Here is a 22,672-nt window from a genome sequence, read left to right as displayed (position 1 = left end):
CTAAACACCATAAGCTCCTGGATAGAGGGTTAGAGGCACAGTTCATCTGTTGTAGCTTACACCCCAGTTTAGCTTCTGCCGTTCAACATAAGCAGAAATGAACCGCACCAAGATAAAAGGCTCACTGGTGGGTAACTTTTTAACTTATTTCTTAGCATGCTTAGGTGGCATCTTCATTTGTCTTGTTCCCATTGCGGTGGAAATTGTAAATTATAAAATCTTTTGTGTCATGCCACCACCAGAAATGGTGATGGGCCTGGATGAAAGCTAGCTAACAGATAGCATCTTTTATTTTTTTATTTTTTGGGGGGGGGGAATATAAGAGCAATTACAATGAATTGAAAACATTATTAAATTAATCCGGACATAAAAGCAGCAGTTCTTAGATGTCAGACTCAACAGAGAAATATAGTCAATAGATATTACAGCAATATATAGATATTCAGACAACAGGATAAAACAGGACCAAATTCATCTTATTTACATTTCAAAAAAGTCTGATCTTAAAAGGATAAACATGGAGATAAAAGCACATAAAAAGAAAGATTTCGTCTAGGCCATTACAACTTCGAATGCCTCCAGTCTGTGACAGGGGCCTAGAGCCTTTTTCCAAAATCCCATGTTTTTAAGCCCTTTTGTTCATACAGACAACACTCTATATTATGAACTCCAAGCAGCCTGGAGAGCCACATTTGGAAGGATGGAGCCGTAATATCCTTCCAACCTGCCGAAATGAAAAGCCTGAGCACAGCCACGGATATAAAAATCAATGCTTCTTCCTCTTTCCCCAGTTTTAAATTATAGTCAGTGCCCAAGATCATTAGAGTAGGGGATAGATCGATCTTATGACCTAGCAGCCCCTCCCAAAAATTTTCAATCTCGTTCTTAACTGGGGTTAAAAGGCTGCAGTTAAAAAACATATGTAATAGGTCTGCTTGATCATTCCCATACCTTGGACACGTATCGTCGGCCCTGACCCCCCATGCAAATAATTTCACCGGGGTATAGTACAGGTTGAATATCGTTTTGTAATGCGGAGCCTTTAAATTTGTGGCTCTAAAAATCTTTTATTCAACAATAGAGCCTGGTCAACATCTATATCTGGATTTCCCAATTTTCTAGCCCAGGCTACCTCGGTCTTATCCACATCATCTTGGATCTCTAAAATGAGGATGTTATACAGGATCCTAATTTTTTTACACCCTCTAGTCAGTACATCCAGTATGGGGCTTATAGCGGGAGGTAACACTTTTGGTCTCTGAGCCTTCAATGAACGAGCTAGTTTGGTGTAAACAAACCAATGGTTATCTGGGATTCCAAAACTATTTTGTAGGTCAGCAAAACTTACTATCCCCTCTCTGTCCATTAATTGCCAGAACGATTTAATGCCCAACCCTCCCCATGCTTTGAAAGTCCTATCTGCTTCTTATGCTGAGAGGAGGCTTGAGTTATAAATATGGGTTAATTTTGGGGATGTTACAAAACTTTCTACAAGCCTTCCAAACTCGCCAAACACCTTCAATAATCTTATACCTCGCCTTCTTGTAAAATCTACGATCAATTTCGCATAACATTAAACCCAGAGCTTTTCTACCTAACAATAACTCGAATATAGAAGGGGGACGCTCAATTTCTGTTGTTAAGTCATTAAGAAACGTCTCTGGCTGGAAAAGCACAGTCATTTGGGTCAGAAGACAGGTCCAATGATACAGTTTTAGGTTAGGGAGAGCCAAACCCCCCCTATCTTTCGGGAGGGACAACAAGTTAGTGGACCGCCTTCCTTCCCAAATTGCCAGATAAATTTAATAAACATTGATTCTAGATTTGTAATTATTTTCTCCTCGAGAAATAAAGGTATGGCCCGAAATAAATATAGTATCTTAGGAAACATTGTCATTTTGACAGCATTCACCCTCCCAATCAATGACAAATGCAGTCCGTCCCACCTTCTCAAATCCGATTTGATTTAATAAGTGGTGTATAATTTTCTTCCACAATTTTATCTACAGAGGCATTAATTGTCACCCTTAGATAAACTGCTGCATCTACAAATCTAGGATCAGATTTCACAATGTTTTTTGTGCAAATAATCTGGGTCTTTGCTTCATTTAACAAGTACCCCGAACTGGTACCAAATTTTTTCGTAAGATCTGACAAGACTTTCATTGCCTGCTGGGGATCGGATGTAAATACCGTGATATCATCCGCGTATGCTAAAACTTTATTTTCATATCCATTGAAAACCACTGGTCTTAATCTGGGACACCCTAATATGGCCTGGATTAACGGATCAATATAAAGGGAAAAAAGAATCGGGGAGCACAGGCACCCTTGACGAGTTCCTCTCTTTATTGTGAACAGGTTCGATTCCTCACCCATAATCGTCAGTCTAGCAACCGGATCTTGGTACATCGCCCTTAGTGCTTTAATAGTTTTCTGCCCAAACCCTCTTCCTGCTAAGATATCCCAAAGAAAGTTCCAGACCACCCGGTCAAAAGCCTTCTCTGCGTCGAGCAGGATCATGGCCATCTCCCCTCCCGTGGCAGCATGGGCATCAAATAAAGCTATTGCTCTGCTGGTATGATCCGTCGTGCCACGGTCAGGGATGAACCCATGCTGCCAAGGGGAGACGAGACCGCCTATGATCCTGCCCAACCTCAAAGACCAAATCTTAGAATATAGCTTGGTATCAGAGTTAATAAGCGAGATAGGTCTATATGACCCTGTATTCTCACTCGGTTTCCCTTTTTTATGGAAGATAATGATATTCGTCTCTTTCCATGAATCCGGGGTCTGCCCAGAACAAACAATTCCACTAAAAAGATCTACAAGAAGAGTAATGATTTCCGGTTCTATGCTCTTATACACCTCCAGGGGAATGCCGTCAGGGCCTGCAGCCTTCCCAGAGGCAAACTCATGTAGGGCAGTCTTAATCTCCAGTTGGGTGATATCCCGGTCTAGTTCTTCTTGTAGTAAGGTATCAAGGCGCGGTCCTGAATCTTCAATATCATCCTGCTGTTCTCAGTCCCTAGCCTCCTCATCGTATAGTCTCTGATAGAATTCTCTAAACACATTTAATATCTCTTTAGCTTCAGTATATTCTTTACCTCTTTCCACTATCTTTGAGATTGCATTTTTGGACTTCTCTTGTCTTAAACGGAGAGCAAGAGCTCTACCGGCATGTTCGCCTGTTTCATAACGGTTGGTTCTAGTAGCCTGATATTCACCTATCGCCTTTTGGGTCACCAATTTCTGTCATTCTACCTTAGTAGCGGAGAATGTATTATAACTATTGCTTCCATCCCCACCTGATGCTATGATCTTAACATGCTCTTCTTCAATAATCGTTAACCTCTCCAATAGATGGGTTTCCTCCATCCTATCTTCCTTTTTCAGTTTTACTGAAAAACTAACGGTCTCACCTCTCAGAGCCGCTTGAAAGATTCCCAAACTATATTACGAGAGGCGCTGTACCTATTAGCATCAAAAAAGGCTTCCGACCAGTTCTTAATATGGGCTACAAATCTTGGATCTACCAATAGTCTCCTCTCAAAGGTCCAGGAGGATTTCAATCTTTCCCCACCTACCCTTTTATACAGGATTATTAACGGGTTGTGATCTGACAACACCCTTGGTAACCTAGTGATGGTGACTCTATTGATTTCTGAAGAGGAGATAAACAAATAGTCCAATTTAGAATGCTTCTGGGCTGGATTCGAGAAGTAAGTAAAGCCAGGGTTTTGTGGTTCTTTTGTACCCCAGACATCAGTTAAAGCAAATGATCCCATAAGTGCCTTGATCGCCCTGAAGACCCTGGGTTTACGACCGAGATACTTTACATTATCATCCCAGTTAGCTGAGATGTTTAGATCCCCACACACTATTAGTGGTCCCGGCCAACCGACTAGTTCAATCTCCAAGAAATCAAAAATCTCTGGGTCATCCCCATTAGAACCGTAAATTACACACAAAGTTAGGCCAATTTCCAACTCTGAGATGACCCATCTCCCATGACTATCTGCCTTCACCCTTTTGACATCACCCAGGGATTTCCTAACCAAGATTGCTACCCCCGTGATCATAGTAGATTGCAAGGAGCAGGCAACCAACTCAAAACCGTTTAAGAACAGAAGGTTCCTCTTCGCCCATGGGAGATGCGTCTCCTGGAGACAAAGCACATCTATTTTATCAAATTTAACAAAATGGGCCAGTCTTTGTCTCTTCCTCCAGTCATTTAGGCCACCCACATTTAAAGTGCAGATACTACAGTCTATCATTCTGTCTTTTATTTTGACGTCCCTGTGAGCCCTGTCGCTTAAATCTACTACATTTTAATGTCTTCTCTTTTTGTCCGGATAAAATCAACCAAAACAGTAATGCATTTTATATTCCCATTTTTCATTTTCAACCTTCGGCACCCCCCCACGCCCCCACCCCCCCTCTCACACTCCCCTCCCACCCTACTCCCCGACCCCCCTACCTCTACCCCCCACCCCCCACTCTGTGAGGCGCACAGATCTGGTCTGTGCATGTGATGGAAGTGCATTGTTTACGGCGAGGACGGCTAGACATATCTTACTAATACCTACAAACCGAAGAAATCCATAAAGAAAAAAAATACATTCAAAAGGTTTTGCACACACAGAACCCCTACCAGTGATCTAATGATGCATCCATTTGTACCTATTGTATGATATAATTAAGCGATCAATTTAACTGGATCTATTTGCCCAGGTTATCCAGATACTCCTTAGCCTTCATTTCTGAGGAGAAATACAGCGTTTTCCCTTCATTAATTATTTTTAGTTGTGCAGGGTTGATCAAATAAGCTTGAAGTTTCTTATCCTGAAAGGGTTTTATCAGCCCCTTCAGACGCCAATGTCTTTCCACAGTCACGTGGCCAAAGTCCGGAAGGACAAAGAATGACACACCATCTACATTTCTCCTGGCATCAGGTCTCGCCTTGTCCGCAATCGCCTGTCGTAGGACAAAATTACCCAGAAAAATCAGTACTGCCCTGGGTTTGTCCCCGTCCCTAGCACTCCTTCTTAGCTTGAAGGGAAATCGGTGGGCTCTTTGTAGCTCTTTTGGCCAGTCCCAGCTAGACAGCTCGGGAAAGGCTTGTTGAAAAAGCTTGATGATATAAGCTCTTATGTCCGAACCTTCTGCCCCCTCCGGGATTCCTAGAACTCTCAGGTTATTTCTTCGGAGCCTATTTTCCATCTCCTCCAGCTTCCACTGTATATCTGTCACCTGAGAGCATTGAGCATCGACCTTGGATACAGCTCCTGCCACCTCGGTTTCTGTTGCCACCACATGCTCCTCCAGGTTTGTCACTCAGTTTCCGCACCACTTCCTGCATTTTCCTCATCGCAGCCTGCGATTTCCGACTATCTTGGCGCGTCTCCTCTCTGTGAGCTAATATCTCTTGGTGTATCGTCTCTAATAGGGATAGTTGTGTCTGTTCCAACAATGGACTGCCTATTAGAGGCAGAAGAGTGGTCCCAACTTAGTTCTCTTTGCGCTTGCTCCTGCCCCCAGGTAGCCTTCTTAGATTTCATGGCGGTGGCTAACAAATCATTCTCTGGGTCAGTGTCTGACTCTTCACATGAACTATGTTCTTCATCCTCTTCTGACCACTCTCCGACACCATCAGAGACCGAGAAAAAAGCCTCACTAGGTTCACTCTCCTTTTCACCAGTGGCCTCCGTTATTGCCCCATCAACTACATCTTCGAATTCAGCAGCAGGGGGTTCTAACGAGACCACTAATGAGCTTGGTAGTTCTTCCACTCCCGCGGATTTATTCTCCCCAGTACTCGAGGCCCCCGAAACCGGAGCCGGGTTTTCTCTGCTATTAGATAGCACCTCTTTTGCACAAACAGTTTCAACGGGAGTTCCTTCAAGGGGTACTTGAGTTATAGGGTGTACAACATTATTCCCTGATATATTATGCTCATCCAGGGGAGTACTCTCACCTAAAGCCTTCTGCCCCTTCTCCTTACCCACCTTAACCAGCATATCCAGAACTGAAGCAGTCGCCAATCGGGTTTTGGGGGCACCCTGCTGTCTTTCTTTGCTGATCTTGTGAGGAATGCTCTTCTCCATGTGCTACGTCTGCTACCTCCGTCTCAGCATCATCCTTCGGCGCTTTCTTCCTGGCATTGCCTGTTTTTGAGCTGGGATTTTGTTTGGGGGCCATTTCGTACTGGCGCCACCTCCGCTGCCGATAGTCAGCCCGACCACAATCCTCGGTGTAATCCAGCCAAGGTTTCCGCTTTCTCTCACGGCTCTGCTGGTGCCGCGTCTAGCTCCGCGGCGGTTTCCGACACTGTAGCTGACTGCGCCCACCTCTCGGCTCGCATCGGCCGGGAACGATAGCTTCCAGTGCCCGCAACAACGCCTTCAGACGCTGCCTCGCGGACCCAAACCGAGCGAGGGTCATCCACATAACACCACTCCGGCGCCAAACAAGTCATGCGTGTGCCTTATCTTGTTATTCGTGCCGGTAGATTGCTCTGCTGTACCGCTATGTCAAGGATTTCATTTAAGATAGCGTCCTCGCCGCAACAGCTCTGCACCGGCCACTCAAGCGGCTGCCATCTTGCCCCACTAACAGATAGTATCTCTGTATTTGAGAGGCATGCTTTTAAGAATAATTGGTTTGACTATTTTGGGTCGCAGCAGAGTGAACGATCCATACATAGAATGCAAGTTGACAGACATCCTAAATGTAAGCAGAAAATATCCAAGAATACATTAAAAATTAAAGATTGCATGCTCCTCAGCTGAAGAGGTGTTTTGTACATTTACTTTGAAGCCATGGCCAGGCATGGCCATCTGCACTGAACATTGGTCAGCACAAATGCCTGATCAAATCTCAAGCCTGAGGCAGTCAAGAGGCCAACCCTATGAATGTCAGATTTGTATTTACACTTAAATATGTAACTTAGGTCATGAACTTGAGAGATAGCCTCTCCAAACAATAGCATTTCTAAATGTTTTATCAAATTCAGAACAAATATGACACTATGCTTTGGGAAACTAGATGTTTCAGATTTTTAGTCCACTAAAATAATAAACTCAACAGCGGGACACTTTTCTTGAAAAGAGTAACATGATTTTTAGTAAACAAACATTGTGAAAAGCAAACCAAGCAGTAATGGAGAGGTAGACATTTGAAGCAAGGGAAATTGTCTTGCACACCTTAAAAGCTTCTAAAGTTTTTTTCTTCATATATTTTCCCCAAAAGAGAACACTCCATGCTTTAATGAGTATCTGCAGCTATTCACAGGGTCCTGTAAATTTCCCAACAAGGCGTACATATACTGTAGCTGCTACAGATTAGTGGACATTCGACCTCTAAAATGTTACCAATTTAGCAATCCATCAGTTTTTTCTAGTGCAGAAATGAAACAAGCATTAAAAATGCAATAGGTCTCGCCTTTCATTAAGTTAAAGCCATTTGCTTTGCTATACAATACCGTTAGTAAAGCAAATAGCTTAAACTTAATAAAAGGCGAGACCTATTGCATTTTCAATGCTTGTTTGCAACTGCCGCTTTGTCTTCTACAGTTGAGTGCGCCTTGATCGATTTAGAGACCACTTTCTTAAAGCTTTTGTGTCTCACAGCCAGTTTGCATGCAATTTCCAAGCCCACCTGTTTTAGAGAGTCGAGGTATACTGCAGCTGGCGTTGTTCCTTTTTGTTTCAGTTCAACCCAGAACTGCCAGTTCAGAGGGTTAACCTCTGCTCCTCTGATTTTGTGCCAGCATTTTATGTAGATCCCCCCCCCTTCTAGCCAGAGTCTGTTTTTGGAGCCCGAACTCAAACCTTATTTGAGCAGGAGAGGTGTATTTTGGAATGTGGGAAATCGCTCTATGGCCTGGTTGTTATCTGTTCCACAGATATTGCATCTCCTCCTCGCATTGCCTCACTCCCAGACGTTATTGTAGCGATGAGCTTGTTTTGAATGACCTCAAGAAGATTGTAGGGATGAGCTTGTTTTGAATGACCTCAAGAATAGTTATCAGTGAAGGTCCGCAGACTGATTTTTTGGGGGGGACTACATGGCAAAGGTTATGATGGTACCTTTCCGTCATAGTGCTTCTTTCTGAGAGTGGAAAGAGCCTTTATTGTCAAGCAGAACTCCTACATATTTACCAGTTCTAATAGTTGGGTTCCAGGAACCAATGGAATGTTTTCTTCTTGGACATGTTTATTGCCATTGTTTTCCCTAAGTTTATTCTCAATGCATTTTCTAGAGAGTATTCTTGTGTTACGTTCAATAGATGTTGTAGCCCAATTGGAGTTGGCTTACTAACACTAGGTCATTAGCATTTAAGAGGTTATAAATAGTTGTCTCTGAGTTTTGGGGCGTGCGAGTTGAATGTGGCCAGCCTTGCAGACAGGTCTGACATAAAGAGGTTGAATAACATGGACGCAAGACCGCACCCTTGTTTCAGACCTTTAGTAGTTTGAATTAGCCTAGATACATGTGACCCTGTCCCTAATTTTACTTGCAGACATGTTTCTGTGTGCAGTAGTTCAAGTTGTTTTAGTATTGCTGGTGGAATACTCCACTTTTTCAGCTTCCGCCATAGTTTTGCTCGTTCAGTATGGTCATAGGCAGAGCTGTAATCAATAAAACACAGGAATAATGGTTGCTTAGTTTGTTTTGCGGCATGGATCAGTAGGGTTAGGGTCATGATATTGGTGGCCTTGCCAAAAAAGCCAGTCTGGTTTCGTGGGATGATGGATGCGGAGGAGGCCCAAAGCTTCAATTCTTTCAGGATTAGTTCTGCAAAGTATTTGGCGCGGTTATCAATCAGGGCAACAAGACAATAGTTTTTCACGTCACCCTGCTTATGAATTGGTGATATAATAGAGCCTTTCCATGAATCTGGGGTTGTTCCGCTAGCCAATATGTGATTAAATATGGGTTCCAACATTTTGGACCAGTACTCGGGGTTTGCATGTAAAGAATTGGAGGGATCCCTGTCGGTCCAGGAGCTCCTTCCGGTCGTTCTTTGCCGATTTGCGTCTTTATGTTATTTTACAAGATTCCTCATGAAGGTTATGCTGTTCTTTGTTTTCTGGCATTGATTTCCCTGCCTCCGCGTAATTTTTGCTGCTTCTTGATTCTATATCTGTTTTCTTGCCCAACATTGGTCGATGATCTATCCCGTGTTCCTTATTCCCTTGGCCGCAGTGGCTGAAGAAGTCATAGAGGTAGGTGACCCAGTCTTTCTATGGGATATTGCAATCTATTGTCCGTTGGGATTGGGATTGCAATGAGTTTATAGTCTGCCAGAATTTGGCACTGTTCTCGTTTTTTGCATCGTGGAGTAATTTTGCCCACATTATTACATTGTCTTGCCTCCTGGCAGTCCTTTTAATCTTTTTAGGTTGGTCTTTAGGGTCTTCGAATCTTCCGAAACAGTAATCTTCTGTGGGTTCCTGCGGAGCTCCCTCATAATTTGGTTGATTACAGTTTTTTTGTTTTTTTTTTATTTGAAATGCTGAGAGGTTGAATATTTGTTTCCTGGTTGGGATTCTGCTTCTGGGTCCTACGTCAGTTGCAAGTTTCTCCCTGAGATTGTTGGAAAGTACTCCCAAGCCACTAGAAGGTTCTCATGAAGTGGTAACACACTGTAATTTGCAATCAGCGGACTTTCCATTTAAATAGCCACAAATGTTACCACCAACATGCAGTTTTTCTGATAAAACATTATAGTGTACAAAAAATTATGTTTGGATACAGTTACTGAAAATATTTGTCATTTGCACATCACCAAGTAAAGTGTTCTGATTTACAAAAGTGTCGAGATAAAACTAAATTTACAGGTATCTTGATTGCTCATTCACTTTCCAAATGAACAGAACACCTGTTCCTTTCCAGCTTACGTTCACTCGCCATAAGGGACCACTAGGTCCTAAAAAAAAAGCTCAACGTGATAAAATTTGACTCGCCATAACGAGTGAGCAAATAGATTTTTCGAGGCCTTGGTTAAAAAAAAAACTAAGAGTTAAGGTGTTGTGTTGGTCATCAGCAACCATACGTAAAAATAGAGCAGAAGGTAAGGAATTGTCTGAAGTGTAGTAACTCGGACAAGACTATGGTGACATTCAGACCTCATTTATGCCCCATGACTTGCTACAGTATGTCATGGGGAAAACCAGAGAATTAAATAATGGGACAAGTGCTGGAAAACAAAATTTATTGGAAATACCTCTTTGTTTTAATAGATTACCTCTTCAAACTCCTCCTACTTTGAAAAGTGAACAAGCTGGGTGCAGAAACCCTTGCATGGTTTGTTTTGAACAAGGCGTTCTTAAGAGCAGGCTTACTAAAATGTATTGCAAGCGATAATGGCTCACAATTTAAATCAGATTAACTGGAAAACTTTAATGAGAAATGTCATCACACACACACACACCAGGCTACCAAGCTAGGGTACTATCCCAGTGGAAATGACAGAATCAAAAGGTTCAACAGACAGAGTTGTTAAGAGCGTCATACTGTAGGCAAAGAGCAATAACTTGAATTAGGAAGTTGAATTGTGGGAAATGGTTTGGACATACACCGAGTGAGGTTACGGGATTCAGCCCATTTAAGATCATTGTGAGTAAGGCTAATTTAGGGTGTTGTAACATGGCACATTAATTTTATAAAGGTTATTATAATAACAAACATGTTATGAAGCTGTGTACGCTAAAAGTAGTGTAGTGGGTTAAAGTCAAGAAACATTAAAGTTAGAAAAAGAGCATCTAAGTATAAAGTGGAGCACTGTGTACATGGAAATCCACCAAGAGAGATTCTAGATGCAAAATGTGAGGTACACATTTATTACACTAGATAAGTCCAAAGTTGAGAAAACTTGTGCCTCTGCCAATGTTGTAACAATTTCACGGTTAAGGCGGAGTAAGTCCACACATAACCTTAACTCGCCAGAAAGTTTAACTGAAATTACAAGCGGAAATACCCAAAAGGGAAGATTCAATAGACTAAATAATGCCATCATTACATAAATCCTTCAACATTTCCTTCAATTTTCCCCTATAAGATAGCGGAACATGCCTAACCCTGTGCCTGGGTTTAGCTTCGTCACATAGTTTGATATAATGTTCAAACCCTTAATATACCCCCAATGTGTTGCTACAATTATTGCAGAATGTATTATTAAGTCTCCTTACAAAGTCATCCAACTGAAAATCTTCTGCAATCTTGTTAACGTCTTCCATATTGTTAAAAAACAAACAGGAGTATTAGCTCTAGGATCAAGTTCATTTCCTGCTGGTGAGGCGGCTCTAAAAGCGATTGCCTACACTTTGCCACATACATCTTAGCATGAGTACAACGCCCCCCAAATGTCAGATTTGCCCTAAAACACCCCAACAATTCCCTTTTGGGACCAGTGTCACTCCAGGTGACACATCAGGTGGCAATAAAATCTTATTGGGACACCTCTCCTTGAGTATAGGTTGATTCGTGTGTGTATCACACACATGAATCAACCAGTACCATAATGTTCTTCCCACCAATGGATACATTACAAGATGGAAATTCTCTCTTCCCCTTCCCATCATTTTCTTGTACTAAATTAACTTTCCTGGTATTAGACCCTCATACCCTATTGAAAGGGCCCTTCTTATTGTACTTGGAGCACACGTTGTCCACTGCAGGATAATACTTTGAGTTGCCATGGTACGATGGATTACCACACCTATAGCACAAAACTGCACTTTTCCGTACATCATTCCTTTGCATAATGGTTTACCTCGCTTTATCCCCACTGTTATTCACTACATGCACCCCATTGTCTAACCTACCTCTGATCTCCTGTACAAACGTTTCAGAATGTTCAATGGACTTCGCAATATCAAAGGCAGCATTTAGAGACATGTCTGTGCAAGTCCATCGCCTTTTTTGAATTTTTTTGCTATTTCTTCACATTGAAATCAGGTCCCTCAACACTTGCTCGTATGTTATGTGTTCTAAATCAAAGGTAAAGGCTAATGATCACAAAGCAGGAACATACACTTCTATAGCTTAATCCACACCTTGCTTCTGTGAGTAAAATTTGAACCTTTCCATAACAATGTTGGTTTTCCTTCCATACCGAATGCACATTTGCCTAGAAGCATATTGGCAAACATCAATCTGTCCTGGATTAATTAACAAAAGTAAATTCTTATATTCCAGTAGCCCCCCTCCACCCCCAAATAATGTTATAACAGAGCAATCTCCCTTTCTGCCCCACAATCATCTCCTTCCAATACTTCAACGTACCATAGAAACATATTCTCCCATGTTCCCCAATCAATTGGTGGTTCTCCTCACACAGCAGAAAAGGACGGCGGAGGTACAATTCCTGCCATAATACAGTAGAAGTGATGAAAATAAACACACAACAATAATTTACAATGCAACAAATCAAAAATAATAAATGGAGCCACCGTTGTCACATTCTATATTGGTGTGTGCTTCACTGTAAACAATAATGCACAGTAAGAGCTCCAATCGTACAACACGGATAGTAAATATTTCAGCACTCTTCAAATAACAGGCTACGTACAGCAGTCAGCATAGAATGAACGCATGTGATGACATGCCGGAATTTACTCTGCTACCACTAACAAAGTAGTAGACGAAAACCAGTCAACCGATGCACCTTCAAGCACATTCAACACCCGTTGCCAATGGGTGAGCCACCAAAGAGATCAATTTCCACCAAGAGCTACTGGACCAATAGCACGACAAGCAACATACATGTGACTGAGGAAATGCCCAAAGCATTGCAAGGCCAATAGCGTAAGCCTGAAGAAAAAATTACCAATATGCAATTCAGTTGATATGCGCAGAGTGTGCCAATAGGTGTTCTCGCTATGGGAGCCAATCCTCAGACAAAATCCGATAGCCAAGAAGAGAGCATGGCAACTGATGTCCTCATTATGGGACCCAATCCAAAGACGAAATCCGATAAGCAAGAAGCCGTGAACTTCCTCTTCTGATCTCTGGCAACGTAAGACCGCCGGACAGCAATTCACACAGTGGACTTAAAAGATCCATGATTACCCGCTCGTCGCCAGTGTAAAGTGGAGCACTGTTGAGGGAAGGGTTGTGAGCAGGTGTTCCTCCTTTCCAAAGAGGTATTATTATTAAAAGATAATTCCTTATTCAAATATCACACATTGATCCAAAATGGTTTGAGTGAAGTTAGTTCTTTTTATTCACCATATTTATCTGATCATTTCACTTGTTTTTGGCTTTTCGTAAGAAAGGTTTTTTTAGCAAAAATAAACAGCCAACACATGTTTCGCCCTATGTGGCTGATAGAGCCAGTGAGGATTTATCATAGGACCAGACTACTCTTCATAGGATCATGGAGAAGTGTGGCTCAGGGGTTAGAGGAGGCAGATCCGGAAGCTGAGATCAGTCCTGGACCAGGGTTCAATTCCCCGCCTCGGCGGGTCTTGGGCTCAAAAATTCCACGGACTCGATAATTCTCGTTCCGGTGCCTACTCGACTCACGGGTTCACACTCTGCGACTCTGGGCAATAGCTTGCTTAATCTCCACTACGGCCCCTCGTGGCGGGATGCCTGGCTTTCACCTTGTGGATACCCTGCTGGGGTTATCTCACAGGGGAATACCAGGACGGGTTCCCAAGGCAAGCGCCTTGATGCCTTCGGGTGATACGTGCGCTATATAAATCGCAATACATTCACATCAAGAATTGGTTTTTAACTACAATGTCCCTCTATGAAAATGTACAGACTCATCACGGATACCATTAAGTTGGAATGTGAAGACTAGCCTTGAGAAAGCCCTGGCTCTATCAGCCACATAGGGCTAAACACATGTCGGCTGTTCATTTTTGCAAAAAAACCTTTCTTACAAAAAAGGTATAAAAGCACGAACGTCTGAATTTTGAGAAGGAGAAGGAAGATGTGTGTGAAATATTGGAAGAAATGAAGAGGGTGAGGAAGGGAAAAGTCAGGTTGTGAAAGCTTACTTAGCCACACAAAAAGACATCCTGGTGACACTTATAATGCAAGCTCAACCTAACCCACAAAAAATACAACAGCACCTGTGGGGCAACGGCATCCTCTTAATTAGCTTGACGGGGTCGTTTAGATACCATCAATAATGAACTTTATGTTGTAATTAATAGTTTTCAGAAGAGGTGTAACCAGTTACTTCCTTTTTGCCAACGAAATCTGACGTTGTTTCTGTACTCACTTAAAGGACATTTTTGAGCTAGAAAGAAGTAGTTAAGTGTGTACGTGTATACTTAATTCTTAGGGTAGGCACCAGCACGGGGGATCTGCGAGGTATTTTTGAAATTAAGTTTGGAGCAGCATAGTGTACACCGTGATAGAGAGGTTGAAAAGGATAACTGCAGCCTTCGCAGCGCGCAACCCTAATCTTGAGGAAGAGAGGGCAGTAGATCTGCCTACGGGGCTGTCGGTTTTCTTTCCGATATGAGACCACTGAATCTAGCTATAAAATAGAGTCTTACCTGGTCTCGGAGGGCAAATTAAGGAAGCTGGGCATTCTACAGATCCAGCTAAGCCTCCGGAAACCACATACAAGTTTTGATCCGGAAGTATTTTTTCCGACCCCGACCCTCCTCCAATACAGAAGCAGCGCGTTATTATGACTTAAATACAAACAGTCCCTGCGACGACTAGCGTCCCTTTTCTGCACATGCGTTCTAGAGAACACATTCCGTGTCACATTGAGGAAGACGTTCTGGAACACGGAGACAATTTGTGCTAAAATTTAACATATAGAAAAGGAAAGAACGAGCTGACATCAGGCAATCGTATTATCTACCGTACACGGTTTTTTTTCTGGAATGTTTCCGGGTCATAATAATTGAGAAGTTTGCTTGACCCTTTTTAGGCTGGTCGTAGTACGAAACATCATAGTGCTCTTCATGGTCAAGATAAGCATTTGTGAGATAACAAGAGACTACAAACGCCGGACATTACTCACAGGAAAACGTGCCCATCCAGGAGCTGGAAAACAGGTAACGCGACCCGTGAAAAATGAACGTTGAGTGAGCTTATCAGCGAGTGTCGGGAAAAGATAAAATATTGTGAGTCCTGTTCTTGTCATCTGCTCTCAGCGTGTCCTGATTTAAAGGTTTGGCTGGCGCATTCATGGAAAAAAATGTGGCTGTGTGGTTGATAAAAGGTTTTATTCCGCATTCAAGGATATGCAGAAAAGCCCACGTGAAATAGCAACGAAGAGCTGAGAACTCAACTGTTGCTCAGCGAGGAACTCCAAGCGAGAGTGACAGCAGTGGAATCCATAGGCTCGAAGCACACATTGATATATTAGAACTAATGATTTAAAGAAACCTATCCTCGCAATGCAGCATATCCCTTCCCACAAAAACTAAAGGAAACAAGCATTTGCAATGCAATAGGTCTCGCATTAGGAAAGGTTGAGCTATTGGTCTTGTAAATGACAAATATTCTATTTATGTGTTGGTTTTGAAAATATCGAAATTAATAGCTTTGTCATTTACAATACCAATACTTTTAACTTTTGCAAATGTGACACCTCTAGCATTTGTAATGCAACATGTTTTGTATGTACGTGACTTAGATGTATTGATATTACAAATAACAATGGCTTTTAATTTTTTTTAAATAATTCATGCTTAAAGTTATTGTAATTTTGTAAAGATGAGGCGGAGGCAGGAAATTGTAGATAGAGGTTTATTCAGGAGAAGAGAGCCGTCCAGCTTGAGGAAAGGACACAGCAGCTGCAACTGCCAAAACAGGGAACACTGGGGAGGAATCTTCAGTACATGAGAATCCAATGGGTGACATCACAAGGTGATGAAATGATGGCAATACAGATCACCACACACCTCCCCCCTTTTTTAAAAGAAAAAAAAAAACAGTCCTGAAAACACAGTAAAACAACAAGAAAAAGCAAATCAGATATAATCACGATATTTGTTAGGCCTAACAGTTGCTCTCGAGCTTCTCCTTAAACTATTACCAATATTTACATTCAAATTTTCCTTTAAGCCATTACCAATATTGACATTCGATGAGGGAGCAGTTGCACGGGAAGGATTTTTAGCAACCCGAGAAGTGCTCCACCAATTGCCATTTGACAGTTTGACAGCATTCTTGCGAACTTCAACAACCTGTTGAGAATCAAGAAATTTCGAAAAACCTTTCTTAACCATGACAGGATTCTTAATTCTGACCCAATCGCCAGCATGAATGTTGTGGGAAGACTTTTTTCCTGACTCCACATAGCAAGCAGTGAACTGGAAGATTTCTTATTAGCACATTCCCACGCTTCTTCTAAATCACAGCCCTGGTGGAGACTTTTGACCATCCAAATGGATGGTACAACGGAGTTCTGGTATGTTTAATACAACAATTATTCAAGAAAACACCCATTTCCTTAGAAATAAATTGTACCCCGTTGTCAGTGAGAATTTCTTCCGGACAACCTTCCCTCAGAAAGATTCTGCTTAAACAATCAATAACACTCTTAGAGTTGGGAACATTGATGGGTTCAACTTCGACCCACCTGGAAAGATGATCAACGAGGACCAGGAAGTATTTGGAGGTGTTGGGAAGGACATGGAATGGACCTAAAAAGTCCAGACCAATTTTTTGCCAAGCTCTAGCAGGAGGGGGAACAACAGAATTACAAACACCTTCTAAAATAAGAACTTTGTCACTGGTGTTGCAACGTGAACAAAGTTTGATGGCTTCCACAATTTGATTGTCCATTTTTGGCCACCAAAAATTTGATCTAACGTTTCTCTTAGTAATGGTGGCTCCTAGATGTCCAGAATGGGCATCAGCAATAATTTTCTCTCTGTAAACAGAAGGGGGAATGAATTTATCACCCCTAACAATTTTGCCATTTTCCAAAGAAAGTTCTGAGTTAATTTTCCAATAAATTTGAAGTTCAGGAGAGAGGGATTTTTCTTTGGGCCAACCTTTTTGTATGAAAGAGATCACATCTTTAAGAATGGCATCATTTTCAACTGCCTTGATCCAATCACATTCAGCAAAAGAAATAGAAGTTTGAGAAATGTTGGCCACGAAACATTCCTCAATCTCAGTTTCCCAATCATTTTCATCAGGTTCTTGTAAGGGTAACCTGGACAAACAGTCTGCCCGTTTGTTTTTACCACCAGGGATATAGATAGCTTTGAAGTTGAATTCCAATAATTTAGTGGAAAGTCTAGCCAATCGTGCAGTTGTGCGATTGATGTTTCTGCCTGACAGAATATCAACAAGAGGACGATGGTCGGTTTGAAGAATGAACGGTCTACCCCATAAGTAAGACTTGAATTTCTCAACACTCCAAGCACAAGCAAGCAGTTCCTTCTCTATGACTGAATATTTCCTTTCGACAGGACGGAGAGTCCTGGAGGCAAATCCGACGGTAAATTCTTTACCATAGGCTAATTGTGAAAGGACAGCTCCTAAGCCATATTCACAAGCATCGACAGTGACAACAGTTTCTCTATTACCATTAAAAGGCTGAAGGGCAGGAGCGTTAGTAATGTGCTCTTTAATGAGCCGAAAGCCCTTTTCACACTCATCAGACCAGCTGAAGGTGGCACCCTTTTTTAGTAAAAGCCTAAAGCATTCAGTGGTCTTGGCATAGTCTTTCATGAATTTTGAATAAAACTCACAAAGACCAAGAAAGGACAAAAGTTGTTCTTTGTTGGAAGGAGCAGGAGCTTCGATGATGCTTTTCACTAGACCGGATCTGGGCTTGATGCCACTTTCAGAAATGGTATGACCAAGGTATTCTACTTCTCTGGTTTTGAAAACACACTTACTCTTCTGTAGAGTTACACCTCTTTGTTCCAGAATGTTAAAGACTTGGTCAATGACTTTGTCATGTTCGTTCTCAATTTGAGTAAAAATAAGAATATCATCTTGGAAGACTACATTTGAGAGTTCCTCAAACATTTCGGACATGATACGCTGGAAAACAGCGGCAGCAGAGGCCAACCCGAAGGGAAGGCGACGAAATTGGAATACACCATCTGGTGTTACAAAGGCGGTGAGGTGTCGTGAGAGAGGATGCAATTCAATCTGGTGGTAAGCCGCCTTTAAATCAAGTTTGGAGAACCAAGTAGATGATCCTACCTTTGCTATTAAATCCTCAATGCGTGGAAGGGGAAAGCCATCAACCCAGATAGCCTGATTGAGACTGCGTAAATCCACACACATCCTAAGGTCACCGGACCTTTTTCTAGCAAGTACAATGGGAGAAAGCCATAATGTTGATTCTACTTTTTCAATAATTTCTTGTTCGCATAATGATTTTAGATGTTTAGACAAATCTTCTCTGATACTGAGTGGGACATTTCTGAGTTTGTGTTTGACTGGGGTAATGCAATCTTTGACTTTGATGAAATGTTGGAAATTAGTGATCTTACCAAGGCGATCTTCATAGACTTTTTTATATTTCTGTTCCCACAATTTGTCATTCGAAATGTTGCATACAGGGGCAGAAGATGAAGACATAGAACAGGGAAGATTGCACTCTTCAATAAATACAGGGTTGGGTAAACCAGGTTTAATGGTGACACCAAATTCTGCCTGATGAATGAGACCTAGAACATTGATGCCTCGCTTGGCAACATAAACCTTCCCTTTAATAAATTTGCCAAAGATGGAAATTTCAGCCCAGAAATAACCTAAAAGGTTAATTCTGCTTCCTTCAAAGGCTATAGAAAGAACATCAGGGGGAAGTAAATACTTATCTTGCCAGAAATGAGAATATTTTTCGTGGGAAACAATAGTGATGCGAGCACCGGTGTCTACAAGTAGTTGGACATGATGTTTTTCAATGATAGCATCAACTTCAGGATCAGGAACAAGAAAGGTACGACTAACAATGTCATTATCTTTCACAACAACTACATACTCCTGATTAGTTACATCACATTCCGAATATTCAGTTGAATGCTCAAGGGAATTTAGATCAGGGGAGGAATCATTCTCATTCATGACACAACGCACACTACCTCTTCTACCTCTCATACAGACCTTTGAGAAATGACCATTTTTGCCACATTGACTGCATTGTTGGTTGGCGGCAGGACAATTTTTGAAGTTGGAAAAATGGTAAGAAGAACCACATCTAAAACAAAAAGTGCTTTGGCTGAATTGTCTATTAGGCATAAAGGGTCTCCTAGTACTGGTATTTCCCATTCTTCTAAAATAACCACATGAATCACGAGGAACAAAATTAGAAGTCTTAATGGGAGTAGGTGTTTTAGTGGAAACTGCACTAGAAATGGAAGTATTAGAGAGAGAAACTTCTAATTGTTTGGAATCCTCCAAGGATGTCTCAATACTTTTGGCTATGTCAATAGCTTTATCAAGAGAAGGATCCTTGCAGGATAATAGTTTCCCTTGGATTTGTTAACAAGAACAGCGAGCAACAAGTTGATCCCTAATAAATTGAGAGGTGAAATTGTCAAATTCACATTTAGAAGCAAGTATTTTCAAAGCAGTAACGAACGTGTCAATGCTTTCTTCAGGTTTTTGAGCCCTGGTGAAGAATTTGTAACGATGTACAACCATGTTTTTAGTTTTAACAAAGTACTTGTCCAATTTGGCTATAGCTATGTCGAATTCATCAGGAGCTTTACCAGGAGGAGGAACATAAGGAGGTAGATGGTCAAAAACATTCTGGCCTTCCACACCAAGATGATAATACATTAAGCTCTTTTTTCTTTCTGCACGATATCTAAGACCGTCAATTGCACCTAAGTAGGCCATGAAAGATCTTAACCAAAGCTTCCATTCGAGAGGAGGATCTCCAGGAGTCTGAAGAAATGGAGCTGGAGGAGAGACGCTTTGCATTATGATATCTTCTATTTTTCCTTAGAATTGAAAAGTTTTGAATAAAAGGAACAACCTAAAAAAAAAATATTAATGTGAAAAGAATAACTATTGTAAATAGGACTTCAGAATAAAACTTGCAATTAACAATGACATGTGCAAATGTTGTATACAATAGCGTGCAAAAACTGTGCACATCAGTGTGCAAATGCTGTGCACGTCAGCGTGTAGACGAAAATGTTGTGCACATTAGCATGCAAAAACTGTGCACATCAGTGTGCAAATGCTGTGCACGTCAGCGTGTAGACGAAAATGTTGTGCACATTAGCATGCAAAAACTGTGCACATCAGTGTGCAAACGTTGATAAAGAGAGTAAAGGCTGTGCGCATCAGCGCGAAACAGTAATTTTTTTTATATATATGTATGCAAAAGCTGAGCACATCAGCGTGAGAAAAAGTAAATAGTTTGAAGTGTGCTTAAACTGCTGTGTGCTTGAGCTGTGCACATCAGCGTAATGAGTAAAGCAAAATACGGAAAGCTGTGTGCATCAGCGAAGGAAAAGGCTCAATGACTGATTAGCTGTGCACGGCAGAGATAAAGAGAACTTGAGTGCAGCAATTGAAGCCTTTGTGACGTATTAAGGCTGGAAAGCACAGCAAAAACAATGGAAGTTGGAATGCAGCAATTGAAGTCTTTGTGACGTGTAGACGCTGGACGTCGATGTGACGCAGTGACTGACAAGCAGGGAGAACGTCTAAGTTGTCTAGGTGACCAGCATGCGTGATGCGCAGTGACTGACAAGCAGAGAGAACGTTTAAGTTGTCATGGTGACCAGCATGCGTGATGCGTGAAGACGCACGATTGCTTGAAGACGCTTGATAGTGGAAGTTCTATTACGTCATCATTCTGAGGCGCAGCCCGAGGGAGAAAGGACAAGCGGAGAAAGCACATACAGCGCTGGAAAGGCGAAGATAAAGGTAGGAAAGTCTTGGAAATGCGGCAGAAAAGTCTTGCGAAAGTCAGCTGGTGAAAGCGATATGGGCTGGCACAAAGAACGAAGCAAATAACACAAAGCTGGATGACGCGCAGTTAGGTAGCACGTAAAGAAGCTTAATTGGCAGAAATTGTAGCGGGCCAATTAAAAGGAAAAGAATTCAGTGGCTGCGACGGCTCTCGGTGAGTACAGCAGGAAGAATAATTTGTAAAAGTACTCGCATGAAGATGAAGATCGTAGGAAGAAAAAAAAATTGTCCTGAAATTCAAAACGCTTTCCGTGATGAAGTTGTTTTGAAGGTTGAGCTGACCATCCTCTGTCGCCAATGTAAAGATGAGGCGGAGGCAGGAAATTGTAGATAGAGGTTTATTCAGGAGAAGAGAGCCGTCCAGCTTGAGGAAAGGACTCAGCAGCTGCAACTGCCAAAACAGGGAACACTGGGAGGAATCTTCAGTACATGAGAATCCAATGGGTGACATCACAAGGTGATGAAATGATGGCAATACAGATCACCACAAATTTATAATGGCAATAGCTTAAACTTTAGTAAATAACTTTTGTGAAGAGTATGTTCAGTGTATTTTATTGTGACGATAATCCAAGTGAAGTGAAATATTAACATCTTTTTGTGACATTTGTAATAAAGCTGAAACATTGAGAGAACATATTTGAACCAGTTATTGTTGAATAGTTGCACAGATTGATGTTGTGGTGGCGACGAGTGATGTTGTGGTGGCGACGAGTGCTGTTGTGGCGTTCAGTGATGCTGTAGTAGCGCATAGTGATGTTGTGGTGCCCGTGAGTGATGCTGTGGTGGTGCGATAGATAAATAGACGGAGGGCGAAAGATAGATAGATAGAGTGAGGGCGATAGATAGATAGATAAATAGATTGAGGGCGATAGATAGATAAATAGAGTGAGGGGGATAGATAGGGTGACGGCGATAGATAGATAGATAGAATGATGGCGATAGAGTGAGGGCGATAGACAGATAGAGTGAGGGCCGATAGATAGAAATAGATAGATAGATAAATAGAGTGAGGGCGATAGATAGATACATAGAGTGAGGGCGATATATAGGGTGACAGCGATAGATAGATAGAATGATGGCGATAGACAGCTAGAGTGAGGGGCGATAGAGTGAGGGCGACAGATAGATAGATAGAGTGAGGGCGACAGAGTGCGGGCGACAAATAGATAGAGTGAGGGCGACAGATAGATAGATAGAGTGAGGGCGACAGATAGAGTGAGGGCGACAGAGTGAGGGCGACAGATAGATACAGTGAGAGCGACAGATATATAGATAGAGTGAGGGCGACAGAGTGAGGGCAATAGATAGATGTGTGTGGTTGTGTGTGTGTGTTTTGTGTGTGTGTGTGTGGTTGGGTGGGATTGTGTGATTGTGTGGTGTGGTTGTGTGTGTGTGCGGTTAGAGACGGATGTATGTGGAAGAGAGCAGCAGATCAGCACGGGAGAAAAGAACAGGGAGTTAAAGAAGGAGGCGGGTGGAAGAGAGCAGCAGATCAGCACAGGAGAAGAGAACAGGGAGTTAGAGAAGGATGTGATGTGGAAGAGAGCATCAGATCAGTGAGATTTGGAGGGTGGAGTTGGAGGGTGGATTTGGAGTCTTGAGTTGGAGGGTGGAGTCGGAGGGTGGATTTGGAGGGTACTTGGATTGTGGAGTTGGAGGGTGGAGTTGGAGGGTGGTGTTGGAGGGTGGATTTGGATCGAGTGGTGGGTGGTTCGAGTGGTGGGTGGATCGAGTGGTGGCGCTAGAGTGGTGGTGCATAGAGTGGTGGATAGGGTGGTGGCGGATA

General features: G+C 42.1%; 2 protein-coding genes across 5 annotated transcripts in view; one reads left to right on the top strand and one right to left on the bottom strand.

Annotated features, from left to right (window-relative positions):
- PPHLN1 (periphilin 1) overlaps nt 1-14,660 on the bottom strand; it is a 718,032-nt gene extending 703,372 nt beyond the window's left edge. For 2 of the 3 annotated variants that reach the window (XM_086919492.1, XM_086919497.1), the window contains exon 1: nt 14,523-14,660. The gene's annotated coding sequence lies outside the window, so the exon portion shown is untranslated. Of the gene's footprint in view, nt 1-12,291; nt 12,369-14,522 lie in introns of those variants that run through there. The other variant, XM_086919496.1, reaches the window with a different exon arrangement.
- A 32-nt stretch (nt 14,661-14,692) lies between these two features.
- The window catches only part of ZCRB1 (zinc finger CCHC-type and RNA binding motif containing 1), a 182,953-nt gene continuing 174,973 nt past the window's right edge, over nt 14,693-22,672 (top strand). The window contains exon 1 of one of the 2 annotated variants that reach the window (XM_086919498.1): nt 14,693-15,035. The gene's annotated coding sequence lies outside the window, so the exon portion shown is untranslated. Of the gene's footprint in view, nt 15,105-22,672 lie in introns of both variants that reach the window. The other variant, XM_086919499.1, reaches the window with a different exon arrangement.

Source organism: Lissotriton vulgaris, chromosome 1_1 (genome assembly GCF_964263255.1).
Source record: "Lissotriton vulgaris chromosome 1_1, aLisVul1.2, whole genome shotgun sequence".
Lineage (NCBI taxonomy): Eukaryota > Metazoa > Chordata > Amphibia > Caudata > Salamandridae > Lissotriton > Lissotriton vulgaris.
The sequence above is the reverse complement of the archived record's forward strand: the minus strand, read 5'-3'. Positions and strand labels throughout refer to the sequence as shown.